Source organism: Siphateles boraxobius, unplaced genomic scaffold (genome assembly GCF_051911475.1).
Source record: "Siphateles boraxobius isolate OS27281-9 unplaced genomic scaffold, OSU_SipBor_1 77, whole genome shotgun sequence".
Taxonomy (NCBI): Eukaryota; Metazoa; Chordata; class Actinopteri; order Cypriniformes; family Leuciscidae; genus Siphateles; species Siphateles boraxobius.
Genome location: NW_027509205.1, coordinates 3,720,655 through 3,734,308, shown reverse-complemented (window position 1 = coordinate 3,734,308; position 13,654 = coordinate 3,720,655). Strand labels below are relative to the sequence as shown.

At 47.5% G+C, this 13,654-nt stretch overlaps 6 non-coding genes and 3 pseudogenes across 6 annotated transcripts; all 9 read left to right on the top strand.

Annotated features, from left to right (window-relative positions):
* Positions 1 to 563: 563 nt before the first annotated feature.
* Positions 564 to 738, top strand: LOC143727485 (U2 spliceosomal RNA; annotated as a pseudogene).
* Positions 739 to 1,172: 434 nt separating this feature from the next.
* LOC143726904 (U1 spliceosomal RNA) lies at positions 1,173 to 1,336 on the top strand. Its single transcript, XR_013199127.1, has one exon. It is a non-coding gene; the product is annotated as a U1 spliceosomal RNA (small nuclear RNA).
* Positions 1,337 to 2,465: 1,129 nt separating this feature from the next.
* LOC143727248 (U2 spliceosomal RNA) lies at positions 2,466 to 2,663 on the top strand. The gene has a single exon (XR_013199453.1). It is a non-coding gene; the product is annotated as a U2 spliceosomal RNA (small nuclear RNA).
* Positions 2,664 to 3,097: 434 nt separating this feature from the next.
* Positions 3,098 to 3,261, top strand: LOC143726540 (U1 spliceosomal RNA). Its single transcript, XR_013198780.1, has one exon. It is a non-coding gene; the product is annotated as a U1 spliceosomal RNA (small nuclear RNA).
* Positions 3,262 to 4,389: 1,128 nt separating this feature from the next.
* LOC143727522 (U2 spliceosomal RNA) lies at positions 4,390 to 4,520 on the top strand (annotated as a pseudogene).
* Positions 4,521 to 5,210: 690 nt separating this feature from the next.
* Positions 5,211 to 5,385, top strand: LOC143727483 (U2 spliceosomal RNA; annotated as a pseudogene).
* Positions 5,386 to 5,819: 434 nt separating this feature from the next.
* On the top strand, positions 5,820 to 5,983 carry LOC143726903 (U1 spliceosomal RNA). Its single transcript, XR_013199126.1, has one exon. It is a non-coding gene; the product is annotated as a U1 spliceosomal RNA (small nuclear RNA).
* A 1,129-nt stretch (positions 5,984 to 7,112) lies between these two features.
* On the top strand, positions 7,113 to 7,310 carry LOC143727247 (U2 spliceosomal RNA). Its single transcript, XR_013199452.1, has one exon. It is a non-coding gene; the product is annotated as a U2 spliceosomal RNA (small nuclear RNA).
* Positions 7,311 to 7,743: 433 nt separating this feature from the next.
* LOC143726906 (U1 spliceosomal RNA) lies at positions 7,744 to 7,907 on the top strand. The gene has a single exon (XR_013199129.1). It is a non-coding gene; the product is annotated as a U1 spliceosomal RNA (small nuclear RNA).
* Positions 7,908 to 13,654: the final 5,747 nt, after the last annotated feature.

Below are 13,654 nucleotides of genomic sequence, written 5' to 3'. Positions count from 1 at the left end.
CGCGTTACGGTGCCCCTCCACGCGTGCGAGCAACTTGTAAGATCAACGCTGCAGGAGGCGCCGGACGTCGTTATTCGGATGGGGGGGCTGCGGTCGCACGAAAGAGGTCCCGGCCACCGCCGTACCTGGCCGCCCGTAGATGCACCCTCACCAACGCCGGCTACGGGAACAGCGGGCCAGCGGGCCGGAGGGAGGGGACCTCCGCTGGGCACTGGAAGCGCTGGGCCGGTTGCCTGTTCCGGAGAGAGGAGTGAAGGGAAATCTTGATAAGGACTCACCCCGGTCCTGCACAAAAGATGACTTCCCTTTTTAGCATTTTATATTTATTTTATGATTGATTTTTATCTTCTAAAGATGGTTTTTGAAACATTCTAACAACAACAGCACCAACAAGACTCTTGAAAACACACATGGACTTTACAAACAAAACACAAGCACAAAGACTTTTAACAAACATGCATACATACATAGACAAATTTTGTTTTCTTAAATGATTCCACCGTGGTTTTTAATTAAAAAATGTAATGTCTTTGTAAGTTGTATGATGTGAAAACTGTGACAATAAAACTTTTCGAAAGAAAAAAATCTGTTCTTATCAGTTTAATATCTGATACGTGCCCTACCCTGGCACCATATATTAAATTGATTTTTGGAACTGGGAGATGGAACAGGGGCTTGCTCCGTCCACTCCACGCATCGACCCGGTATTGTAGTACTTCTGGGCACGGTGCACCCTCAAAAACTGTGTTCAATGAAAGAGATGTTTTAGTCTTGTGTGGCAGCAGGTGTTAATGGAAGTAACGTATATTGCTGTGTATGGGTGCTTTAAAGGTGTTGTAGGTGATCATATGCTATACAGGTAATGGTGGTGTGAGAGGGAAAAAAAAACAACAACTCTGTTCTTATCTCGTTTAACATCTGATTCGTCCACTATCCGGTGACCGCGTATGAAATTGATTTTTGGCTCATGGATCCGGAGCATGAAAACAACATCATCCACAACAACAACAGCAAAAGAGCCCGACTCTGCAGGTTTTTGATGTCTCTCTCTTATCTCTTGGAGTTTTTACGAATGAGCTGATGAGTTGAATCAGGTGTGTGTTTGATTGTCCGACCGTTGGTGAGGATTGCGGAGAGGGACAGGGTGCCTCTGACGGGAGGCCTGGGAATTCATACTTACCTGGCAGGGGAGACACCATGATCAGGAAGGTGGTTCACCCAGGGCGAGGCTCGGCCATTGCACTCCGGTTGTGCTGACCCCTGCGAATTCCCCAAATGTGGGAATCTCGACTGCATAATTTATGGTAGTGGGGGACTGTGTTCGCGCTCTCCCCTGGACACACTGGTTAAAAGAGCAGATTGTTCGAGTTCCTCTTCTTCTGGTAGTTAACGACCTAGGAAGTCCAGAGAATTGAACTGCAGTGGTTGATCGAGAGATGTAAAACTCTCAACCTAGGACCAGTCTGCAAAAGTAGGGCTGTTTTTTAGTTTTTTTTTTTCATCATTCTTCAAATAATCTCCATTATTCAACCAGCGCTTTGATTGGCAGCAGTGGTCCTAGAAGCAAAGTTGTTCCGAAGGAGGAGTTCTATCATGTGGTATGAATACCTTGTGCATGTGTGAAAAATCACCTGACATACAGTCGCCTATGGCCGTATTCATGTTGTTGTTTTTACTGTTTACAGCGCCACCAAGTGGCCAGTCGCCACATCCCTTTTCACCTGAGCACAGGCTGAGCCCGTGCACAGGTGTACCGACTTGGGTGTAATTGTCTCATTCCGTTGGAGAGTTATGGCCATTTAAGTAAAGCCCGCCTCGCCCACTCCCAACGTTTTGGCGTCCCGTCGCCAACGTGAATCGAAATTCCGACTTTTTTCCCCATCGCTGTCGGCAATCAGACTCCAGGGAATCTTTCTGCACCGGTTTGGGTCAGATCGGGCGAAAGACCTAGGACTAGTGTGCAAAAGTAGCTTTTTCACAAAATCCCAAATACCCGAAAATCTCGCCAGCGCAACCATCGAATCCGAGGCCTGCGTCTTGTTCGGCCCGAGCCAAGGATTCCGGTGATGTAAGACACTTGGGTCTGCGACGGACGGTTCAGGAGTTACGAGGCATTTCGTACTTCTGATCGCTGCAGCGCCACCTTGGGGCCGATTGGGCCGAGCCTTGGTGATGTTGTAGACCGGGCGGGTACTACCATCCCTCAAGAGTTTCAAGTCTCTACGACGTACGCTTTGGTCTGCCCGCTCACTTTTAGGGCAGAATGTTTGTTGGTCCAAAATCCCAGGTTGCACTCCAAAGTGTCGTGTTGTGCGCTCTGCTGTGATCCATTTTCGGTGTCAACAGTCAAGCTGAGCTTGTATTGCTGTGAGCTGAGCTTGTTTGTTGGCGACCTTTAGACCCTCTCGCCACGGCCCAGGTGGGCGTGGCCTTTGACGGCTCCCCCGCCTCTGCGTCATTGTGTCATCGCTTCTCGGCCTTTTGGCTAAGATCAAGTGTAGTATCTGTTCTTATCAGTTTAATATCTGATACGTGCCCTACCCGGGCACCATATATTAAATTGATTTTTGGAACTGGGAAATGGGAGATGGAAGAGGGGCTTGCTCCGTCCACTCCACGCATCGACCCGGTATTGCAGTACTTCTGGGCACGGTGCACCCCCAAAAACTGTGTTCAATGAAAGAGATGTTTTAGTCTTGTGTGGCAGCAGGTGTTAATGGAAGTAACGTATATTGCTGTGTATGGGTGCTTTAAAGGTGTTGTAGGTGATCATATGCTATACAGGTAATGGTGGTGTGAGAGGGAAAAAAAAACAACAACTCTGTTCTTATCTCGTTTAACATCTGATTCGTCCACTATCCGGTGACCGCGTATGAAATTGATTTTTGGCTCATGGATCCGGAGCATGAAAACAACATCATCCACAACAACAACAGCAAAAGAGCCCGACTCTGCAGGTTTTTGATGTCTCTCTCTTATCTCTTGGAGTTTTTACGAATGAGCTGATGAGTTGAATCAGGTGTGTGTTTGATTGTCCGACCGTTGGTGAGGATTGCGGAGAGGGACACGGTACCTCTGACGGGAGGCCTGGGAATTCATACTTACCTGGCAGGGGAGACACCATGATCAGGAAGGTGGTTCACCCAGGGCGAGGCTCGGCCATTGCACTCCGGTTGTGCTGACCCCTGCGAATTCCCCAAATGTGGGAATCTCGACTGCATAATTTATGGTAGTGGGGGACTGCGTTCGCGCTCTCCCCTGGACACACTGGTTAAAAGAGCAGATTGTTCGAGTTCCTCTTCTTCTGGTAGTTAACGACCTAGGAAGTCCAGAGAATTGAACTGCAGTGGTTGATCGAGAGATGTAAAACTCTCAACCTAGGACCAGTCTGCAAAAGTAGGGCTGTTTTTTAGTTTTTTTTTTCATCATTCTTCAAATAATCTCCATTATTCAACCAGCACTTTGATTGGCAGCAGTGGTCCTAGAAGCAAAGTTGTTCCGAATGAGGAGTTCTATCATGTGGTATGAATACCTTGTGCATGTGTGAAAAATCACCTGACATACAGTCGCCTATGGCCGTATTCATGTTGTTGTTTTTACTGTTTACAGCGCCACCAAGTGGCCAGTCGCCACATCCCTTTTCACCTGAGCACAGGCTGAGCCCGTGCACAGGTGTACCGACTTGGGTGTAATTGTCTCATTCCGTTGGAGAGTTATGGCCATTTAAGTAAAGCCCGCCTCGCCCACTCCCAACGTTTTGGCGTCCCGTCGCCAACGTGAATCGAAATTCCGACTTTTTTCCCCATCGCTGTCGGCAATCAGACTCCAGGGAATCTTTCTGCACCGGTTTGGGTCAGATCGGGCGAAAGACCTAGGACTAGTGTGCAAAAGTAGCTTTTTCACAAAATCCCAAATACCCGAAAATCTCGCCAGCGCAACCATCGAATCCGAGGCCTGCGTCTTGTTCGGCCCGAGCCAAGGATTCCGGTGATGTAAGACACTTGGGTCTGCGACGGACGGTTCAGGAGTTACGAGGCATTTCGTACTTCTGATCGCTGCAGCGCCACCTTGGGGCCGATTGGGCCGAGCCTTGGTGATGTTGTAGACCGGGCGGGTACTACCATCCCTCAAGAGTTTCAAGTCTCTACGACGTACGCTTTGGTCTGCACGCTCACTTTTAGGGCAGAATGTTTGTTGGTCCAAAATCCCAGGTTGCACTCCAAAGTGTCGTGTTGTGCGCTCTGCTGTGATCCATTTCCGGTGTCAACAGTCAAGCTGAGCTTGTATTGCTGTGAGCTGAGCTTGTTTGTTGGCGACCTTTAGACCCTCTCGCCACGGCCCAGGTGGGCGTGGCCTTTGACGGCTCCCCCGCCTCTGCGTCATTGTGTCATCGCTTCTCGGCCCTTTGGCTAAGATCAAGTGTAGTATCTGTTCTTATCAGTTGCGCGGGACCTGTGGACCAGGACCAGCCCCCTGGTTTTCCCGTGCCTGCCAGCGGGTGGGGTCCGGATGGAATACAAGCTCGCCATCCTGGGGGTGGGTCAGGGCTTGAAGGACATGACATCGAAACAATTTACCTCGCTCTGGCTCACCCTCAACCATATCAAGGATGCCATCTGGACCAACAGAAACCTGCTGGTGGGGAAACGCGTTACGGTGCCCCTCCACGCGTGCGAGCAACTTGTAAGATCAACGCTGCAGGAGGCGCCGGACGTCGTTATTCGGATGGGGGGGCTGCGGTCGCACGAAAGAGGTCCCGGCCACCGCCGTACCTGGCCGCCCGTAGATGCACCCTCACCAACGCCGGCTACGGGAACAGCGGGCCAGCGGGCCGGAGGGAGGGGACCTCCGCTGGGCACTGGAAGCGCTGGGCCGGTTGCCTGTTCCGGAGAGAGGAGTGAAGGGAAATCTTGATAAGGACTCACCCCGGTCCTGCACAAAAGATGACTTCCCTTTTTAGCATTTTATATTTATTTTATGATTGATTTTTATCTTCTAAAGATGGTTTTTGAAACATTCTAACAACAACAGCACCAACAAGACTCTTGAAAACACACATGGACTTTACAAACAAAACACAAGCACAAAGACTTTTAACAAACATGCATACATACATAGACAAATTTTGTTTTCTTAAATGATTCCACCGTGGTTTTTAATTAAAAAATGTAATGTCTTTGTAAGTTGTATGATGTGAAAACTGTGACAATAAAACTTTTCGAAAGAAAAAAATCTGTTCTTATCAGTTTAATATCTGATACGTGCCCTACCCTGGCACCATATATTAAATTGATTTTTGGAACTGGGAGATGGAACAGGGGCTTGCTCCGTCCACTCCACGCATCGACCCGGTATTGTAGTACTTCTGGGCACGGTGCACCCTCAAAAACTGTGTTCAATGAAAGAGATGTTTTAGTCTTGTGTGGCAGCAGGTGTTAATGGAAGTAACGTATATTGCTGTGTATGGGTGCTTTAAAGGTGTTGTAGGTGATCATATGCTATACAGGTAATGGTGGTGTGAGAGGGAAAAAAAAACAACAACTCTGTTCTTATCTCGTTTAACATCTGATTCGTCCACTATCCGGTGACCGCGTATGAAATTGATTTTTGGCTCATGGATCCGGAGCATGAAAACAACATCATCCACAACAACAACAGCAAAAGAGCCCGACTCTGCAGGTTTTTGATGTCTCTCTCTTATCTCTTGGAGTTTTTACGAATGAGCTGATGAGTTGAATCAGGTGTGTGTTTGATTGTCCGACCGTTGGTGAGGATTGCGGAGAGGGACAGGGTGCCTCTGACGGGAGGCCTGGGAATTCATACTTACCTGGCAGGGGAGACACCATGATCAGGAAGGTGGTTCACCCAGGGCGAGGCTCGGCCATTGCACTCCGGTTGTGCTGACCCCTGCGAATTCCCCAAATGTGGGAATCTCGACTGCATAATTTATGGTAGTGGGGGACTGTGTTCGCGCTCTCCCCTGGACACACTGGTTAAAAGAGCAGATTGTTCGAGTTCCTCTTCTTCTGGTAGTTAACGACCTAGGAAGTCCAGAGAATTGAACTGCAGTGGTTGATCGAGAGATGTAAAACTCTCAACCTAGGACCAGTCTGCAAAAGTAGGGCTGTTTTTTAGTTTTTTTTTTTCATCATTCTTCAAATAATCTCCATTATTCAACCAGCGCTTTGATTGGCAGCAGTGGTCCTAGAAGCAAAGTTGTTCCGAATGAGGAGTTCTATCATGTGGTATGAATACCTTGTGCATGTGTGAAAAATCACCTGACATACAGTCGCCTATGGCCGTATTCATGTTGTTGTTTTTACTGTTTACAGCGCCACCAAGTGGCCAGTCGCCACATCCCTTTTCACCTGAGCACAGGCTGAGCCCGTGCACAGGTGTACCGACTTGGGTGTAATTGTCTCATTCCGTTGGAGAGTTATGGCCATTTAAGTAAAGCCCGCCTCGCCCACTCCCAACGTTTTGGCGTCCCGTCGCCAACGTGAATCGAAATTCCGACTTTTTTCCCCATCGCTGTCGGCAATCAGACTCCAGGGAATCTTTCTGCACCGGTTTGGGTCAGATCGGGCGAAAGACCTAGGACTAGTGTGCAAAAGTAGCTTTTTCACAAAATCCCAAATACCTGAAAATCTCGCCAGCGCAACCATCGAATCCGAGGCCTGCGTCTTGTTCGGCCCGAGCCAAGGATTCCGGTGATGTAAGACACTTGGGTCTGCGACGGACGGTTCAGGAGTTACGAGGCATTTCGTACTTCTGATCGCTGCAGCGCCACCTTGGGGCCGATTGGGCCGAGCCTTGGTGATGTTGTAGACCGGGCGGGTACTACCATCCCTCAAGAGTTTCAAGTCTCTACGACGTACGCTTTGGTCTGCCCGCTCACTTTTAGGGCAGAATGTTTGTTGGTCCAAAATCCCAGGTTGCACTCCAAAGTGTCGTGTTGTGCGCTCTGCTGTGATCCATTTTCGGTGTCAACAGTCAAGCTGAGCTTGTATTGCTGTGAGCTGAGCTTGTTTGTTGGCGACCTTTAGACCCTCTCGCCACGGCCCAGGTGGGCGTGGCCTTTGACGGCTCCCCCGCCTCTGCGTCATTGTGTCATCGCTTCTCGGCCTTTTGGCTAAGATCAAGTGTAGTATCTGTTCTTATCAGTTTAATATCTGATACGTGCCCTACCCGGGCACCATATATTAAATTGATTTTTGGAACTGGGAAATGGGAGATGGAAGAGGGGCTTGCTCCGTCCACTCCACGCATCGACCCGGTATTGCAGTACTTCTGGGCACGGTGCACCCCCAAAAACTGTGTTCAATGAAAGAGATGTTTTAGTCTTGTGTGGCAGCAGGTGTTAATGGAAGTAACGTATATTGCTGTGTATGGGTGCTTTAAAGGTGTTGTAGGTGATCATATGCTATACAGGTAATGGTGGTGTGAGAGTGAAAAAAAACAACAACTCTGTTCTTATCTCGTTTAACATCTGATTCGTCCACTATCCGGTGACCGCGTATGAAATTGATTTTTGGCTCATGGATCCGGAGCATGAAAACAACATCATCCACAACAACAACAGCAAAAGAGCCCGACTCTGCAGGTTTTTGATGTCTCTCTCTTATCTCTTGGAGTTTTTACGAATGAGCTGATGAGTTGAATCAGGTGTGTGTTTGATTGTCCGACCGTTGGTGAGGATTGCGGAGAGGGACATGGTGCCTCTGACGGGAGGCCTGGGAATTCATACTTACCTGGCAGGGGAGACACCATGATCAGGAAGGTGGTTCACCCAGGGCGAGGCTCGGCCACTGCACTCCGGTTGTGCTGACCCCTGCGAATTCCCCAAATGTGGGAATCTCGACTGCATAATTTATGGTAGTGGGGGACTGCGTTCGCGCTCTCCCCTGGACACACTGGTTAAAAGAGCAGATTGTTCGAGTTCCTCTTCTTCTGGTAGTTAACGACCTAGGAAGTCCAGAGAATTGAACTGCAGTTGTTGATCGAGAGATGTAAAACTCTCAACCTAGGACCAGTCTGCAAAAGTAGGGCTGTTTTTTAGTTTTTTTTTTCATCATTCTTCAAATAATCTCCATTATTCAACCAGCGCTTTTATTGGCAGCAGTGGTCCTAGAAGCAAAGTTGTTCCGAATGAGGAGTTCTATCATGTGGTATGAATACCTTGTGCATGTGTGAAAAATCACCTGACATACAGTCGCCTATGGCCGTATTCATGTTGTTGTTTTTACTGTTTACAGCGCCACCAAGTGGCCAGTCGCCACATCCCTTTTCACCTGAGCACAGGCTGAGCCCGTGCACAGGTGTACCGACTTGGGTGTAATTGTCTCATTCCGTTGGAGAGTTATGGCCATTTAAGTAAAGCCCGCCTCGCCCACTCCCAACGTTTTGGCGTCCCGTCGCCAACGTGAATCGAAATTCCGACTTTTTTCCCCATCGCTGTCGGCAATCAGACTCCAGGGAATCTTTCTGCACCGGTTTGGGTCAGATCGGGCGAAAGACCTAGGACTAGTGTGCAAACGTAGCTTTTTCACAAAATCCCAAATACCCGAAAATCTCGCCAGCGCAACCATCGAATCCGAGGCCTGCGTCTTGTTCGGCCCGAGCCAAGGATTCCGGTGATGTAAGACACTTGGGTCTGCGACGGACGGTTCAGGAGTTACGAGGCATTTCGTACTTCTGATCGCTGCAGCGCCACCTTGGGGCCGATTGGGCCGAGCCTTGGTGATGTTGTAGACCGGGCGGGTACTACCATCCCTCAAGAGTTTCAAGTCTCTACGACGTACGCTTTGGTCTGCCCGCTCACTTTTAGGGCAGAATGTTTGTTGGTCCAAAATCCCAGGTTGCACTCCAAAGTGTCGTGTTGTGCGCTCTGCTGTGATCCATTTTCGGTGTCAACAGTCAAGCTGAGCTTGTATTGCTGTGAGCTGAGCTTGTTTGTTGGCGACCTTTAGACCCTCTCGCCACGGCCCAGGTGGGCGTGGCCTTTGACGGCTCCCCCGCCTCTGCGTCATTGTGTCATCGCTTCTCGGCCTTTTGGCTAAGATCAAGTGTCAGGTCCTAGGGTAGAGACAGCGATCGCCTCTTGGAGGTTTTTCCGGCTTGGGTCCTTCAGTGACTTGAGCCCCAAACTTTTGAGAGGTACATTGATCCAGCTGCTTTTATTCCGGTTCTGTTTTAAGGTAAGACCTTTTTATCTATTTATTTATTATTTATTTATTTATTGTTTTTTAAAGTTTTAGGCTGTTGGTGTCTCCACCATGTCGGCTGCCCGTGCCGGCATGAGGAGGCACCACAGCGTGCGTTTTTTATTCAAAGAAGTTGAGGGGAAGCTCCTGGGGATGTCACGTCTTGACTTCTCCAGGAAGCTGATCCAAAAAACTCTAAATTTTAAACCTGATGATCTGAATTGCATCGTGACTCTGCCCCTGAACAAAGGATTTGATGTTAGTTTTAGAGCGGTTTCCCACCTGAATGATTTCTGGCACAGATTTGAAGTAGCTAAATCCCAGCTGTCCATGTTTACTGTTGAAAAGCTCTCTGACAACACACTTAAAACTGTGATTGTTAGAATGTTTAATGAGACAGTGACTGGGGAGGACATTTGTGTCTGGCTGGGCAGATTTTGCACAGTTCGAAGCCAGCCAGTCAAGGTTTTAGATGAGGATGGTATTTGGACATGCTCCTGGCGAATTCCCATTAAACAATGGGAAGACGCTGGGGGCTACCAGGGCCTGAAGCATCTGCCTTCTATGATTGTGTTGGGTGAGAACAGAGGCTACATTCACTACCAGGGTATGCCCAAATTATGTAGAAAATGTGGAAAGTTTGGGCACTTAGCTGAAGCATGCCAGGAAATGATATGTGGGAAATGCAGAGAAATTGGTCATACTTTTGAAGAGTGTACCAATGGCAGGCGGTGCAACCTCTGTGGGGAGTCATCCCATCTCTACAGAGATTGCCCTAAAAGTTTTGCCAACAAACTGAAAGGCAACAAAATGGCCGCCCCACATGTGGAACAAACAAAAGAGCAAAGGAAGGAGGAGGCGGTCCCTGAGGTTTTGGCGGGAAATTCTATTTCCCAGCCAGCCTCAGGGAGTGGGCAGGAGGAAGGAAGTGGGGCGGCCACAGGGGCGGAGTCAAGTTTTAACAGCGAACAGAGTGAGGAAGCCGTTCCCCAACAAGAGAGAAGTGAAAACAAAATGGAGGAGGAGGAGGAGGATGCAACGGCTTCCTCACTCTACACCGTATCGGAGGTTAGTGTGGTGGATAGTGGGGGTGAATCCGAGGGTTCACTCCCCAATGCTCAGGTGCAAAAAAGGTCTGCGAGATCTCCTCTGCTTCAAACAGAGGAGAAAAGGCTGCGGGCATCGCATCGGCTAGATAGTTCCTCTTCGTTAGATCTAGACCGTATGTGGCCCGCAGAATCTCCCAATGAAGTCTCCTTTTTGCACGTTAAGCTTAGAACATCGTCACCGAAGGAGCCACAAGAGGTTCTCTCTGTGGACTCTGAGGCGGCGAGCATTTGCCCTCCTGATCCCAGTTTTTCTGGGGAAAAGGAGAAGCAAGTGCTACATGACATAACATGATTTTAATGTAACTTTCTGCAGTCTTTTGGTTTTATCCTTCTATTAATGCTTGTATTTTTAACCATACTGCTCATGGCCCTCACTATCTCTACAATCAATGTGAGAAGTGTGAGGTGTACTTTGCGAGCACAGAGTGTGTTATCCTTTTTAAAAACTTTTAAGTCAGATGTGTTTTTATTGCAAGAATGTGGTTTGCCCTTTTTAACAAATTACAGGAAGTGGGAGGAGATTTGGACCCCAGGATTTTCCATTTGGAGTGGGTCCAATTTTAACAAAAATGACGGTGTTGCTATTTTAATAAAAAATCCCAACCTTTTGGTGAAGGGCAGCACTGTGGTGAGGGACGGGCGGGCAATTTTAGCAAATCTGACTTTTTTAGGTAAGGATCTTAACATTTTAAATATGTATGGTTTTACTGAAAAAAATAACAGGTATGAGCTTTTAGAAGACTTGCAACCCCACATGCTAGGCAGGGCTCCCCTAGTGGTAGCAGGGGATTTTAATTGTGTATTATCAAAAAAGGACAGAAGGAGGGTAGGAGAGGATTTTAAGGTCGACAAGACATCGGTTTTATTACAAAATATAGTCAAAGATTTTAAGTTAGTTGACTGTTTTAAAACAATGCATCAAAGAGAGGAAGGCTTCACCTGGTTCAGTGGTGACGGTGCCAGAGCCTCTCGAATTGACTATATTTTTACCAGGGACCTCCCGCCGACCGATGCTACATTGACCCCCCTCTTTTTTTCCGACCATATGATGCTGTCTTGCACTCTTTCACTCCCCACGGGTGTGACTGCAGGGAGAGGGCTGTGGAAGCTGAACTGTTCCCTATTAGAGGACGAGGAACTGGTTAGTGAGTATAGGGAGCAGTTCAGCCAATGGCAGACCCTCCAGGACTTTTACGACTCACGTGCACAGTGGTGGGAGATGGTGAAACAAAGGACAGGACGGTTTTTTAAACAAATTGGAAAGGAAAAAAAGAATAAAGAAAAAAGACGCATGATGGGGTTGCAAAAAAGACTGCAGAGATATTTTAACCTTTTAAACAATGGATTGGATTTTACAAATGAAATAAAAGAAGTAAAGAAAGAAATGTCAGATCTGTCTGAAACAAAGAGCAAAGGTGTCATTTTAAGATGTAGAGAAAGGGAGTTAGAGGAAGGAGAGAAGTGTACCAGGTATTTTTTTAAAAAGACAATAGCTCGGGGAGGGTCGATCAATATTTTAAAAACTTTTAGAGGGGGGGGAAGTAAATACAACTGACCTGATTTTAGGGGAAATTGAAAGTTTTTACAGTAATTTATACGGCACTAAAGAGGTACACAATGGCATCTTAGAGGAAGTTTTAGGGTTTTTAGATAAAAAAGTTAAGAGTCCAGATGTGCTTTTATCCCAGGATTTTAATCTTTTAGAATTGGAAAAAGCTTTAAAGGGTTTTAAGAAGGGGAAGTCCCCGGGCATGGACGGACTCCCCTTTGAGTTTTATCTGACTTTCTGGGACATTTTAGCACATGACTTACTTACAGTTTTTAAAGAATTTGAGACTCTTGACAGACTTCCAGACAGCTTTAGAGTAGGGATAGTTACATTACTGTACAAAAAAGGAGACAAGACTGACTTGAGAAACTGGCGACCAATCACTCTTTTAAATTATGATTGTAAACTTTTTAGTAAGATTTTAGCTACACGCATGTCGACTGTTTTAGAGGACGTAATCCACCTGGATCAAGCTTGCGCTGTGCCCGGCAGGAAGATCACGGACAGCCTGGTACTGATCAGAGACGCCATCTGTTATGCGAGAGACAGAAACATTAGGCTTGTAGTCCTAAATTTAGACTTTGAAAAAGCTTTTGATCGGGTATCGCACCAGTACCTCCTTCAGGTACTGCAAAAAATGGGGTTTCCAGAGAGGTTTATAGCTTGGGTGGGACTGCTGTATGAGGGCTTAAGCAGCAAATTTCTTGCAAATGGGCATCTTTCCAAAGCTGTAAATATCCACAGCGGTGTCCGTCAGGGGTGTCCTTTATCTCCCCTTCTGTATGTGGCTTGTATTGAGCCACTGGCACAGATCTTGAGAAGGGATAAATGGATTAAAGGACTAGATATCCCAGGAACTGGTGGACTGACGGCGACCTGCGTTTTATATATGGATGACGTGACCCTTTTAGCGACTGACTTTTTATCAGTACGAAGAGCAATGGACTTGACTGACTGGTACGGTCGGGCCTCGGGCGCCAAGCTTAACAGGAGTAAGTCCGAGGCCCTGCTCTTCAGGCCGTGGGGCGACGTGGACACAGGAGGACTAGATTTGGATTTTAAAGAAAAGGATTTGAAAATTTTAGGAGTAAAATTTGACAGGGAGGGTGGAGGACCAGGAAACTGGACTGACATGTTAGGGAAAGTCAGACAAAGACTGGGCTTTTGGGGACTAAGACAACTGACGTTAGAAGGCAAGATTTTAATTTTTAAAGCAGTGATTTTACCACTAATTTTACTTGTCTGTTCTGTTTTTAGTCCCCCAAGACGATTCCTGGCGAAGTTGGAGAGGGCGGTATTTTATTTCCTGTGGGGGTCCAAGTGGGAACGAATCAAGAGGGAGGTGGTTAAAAAGAAAAAAGAGAATGGCGGGAAAGGCCTCCCAGACCCCCACCTGTTTTTAGGCAGCCGCTTTGCCGCCCTCCATATCCAGTATGCACTGACCCCATCCAGAGAACACAAGACAGCAGCCATGACCCGATTCTGGATGGGGTCATACCTAAGAAGTTTGAAAATTTTACCCATTGATCTTAAAAGTCCAGTGTCTTTTAATTTGTCAAAAGAGCATAGTTTTATTAAGAAATTTTTAAAGAAATATCTTTTAGAAACAAATGATGCCACTGTTTTAACTAATCACAAGTCTCTCGTCTCTCTTGTGCAGGATCGAGAATCGGTGAGTCCAGTTCCAGGCCTCACACTAGGTGAGGCCAAAGACGTTTGGAGGAACGCAGCCCACCCAGCTCTCCAGAACAGGCTTAAGGACCTGTCGTGGATGGTGGCTCATGAGATCCTCC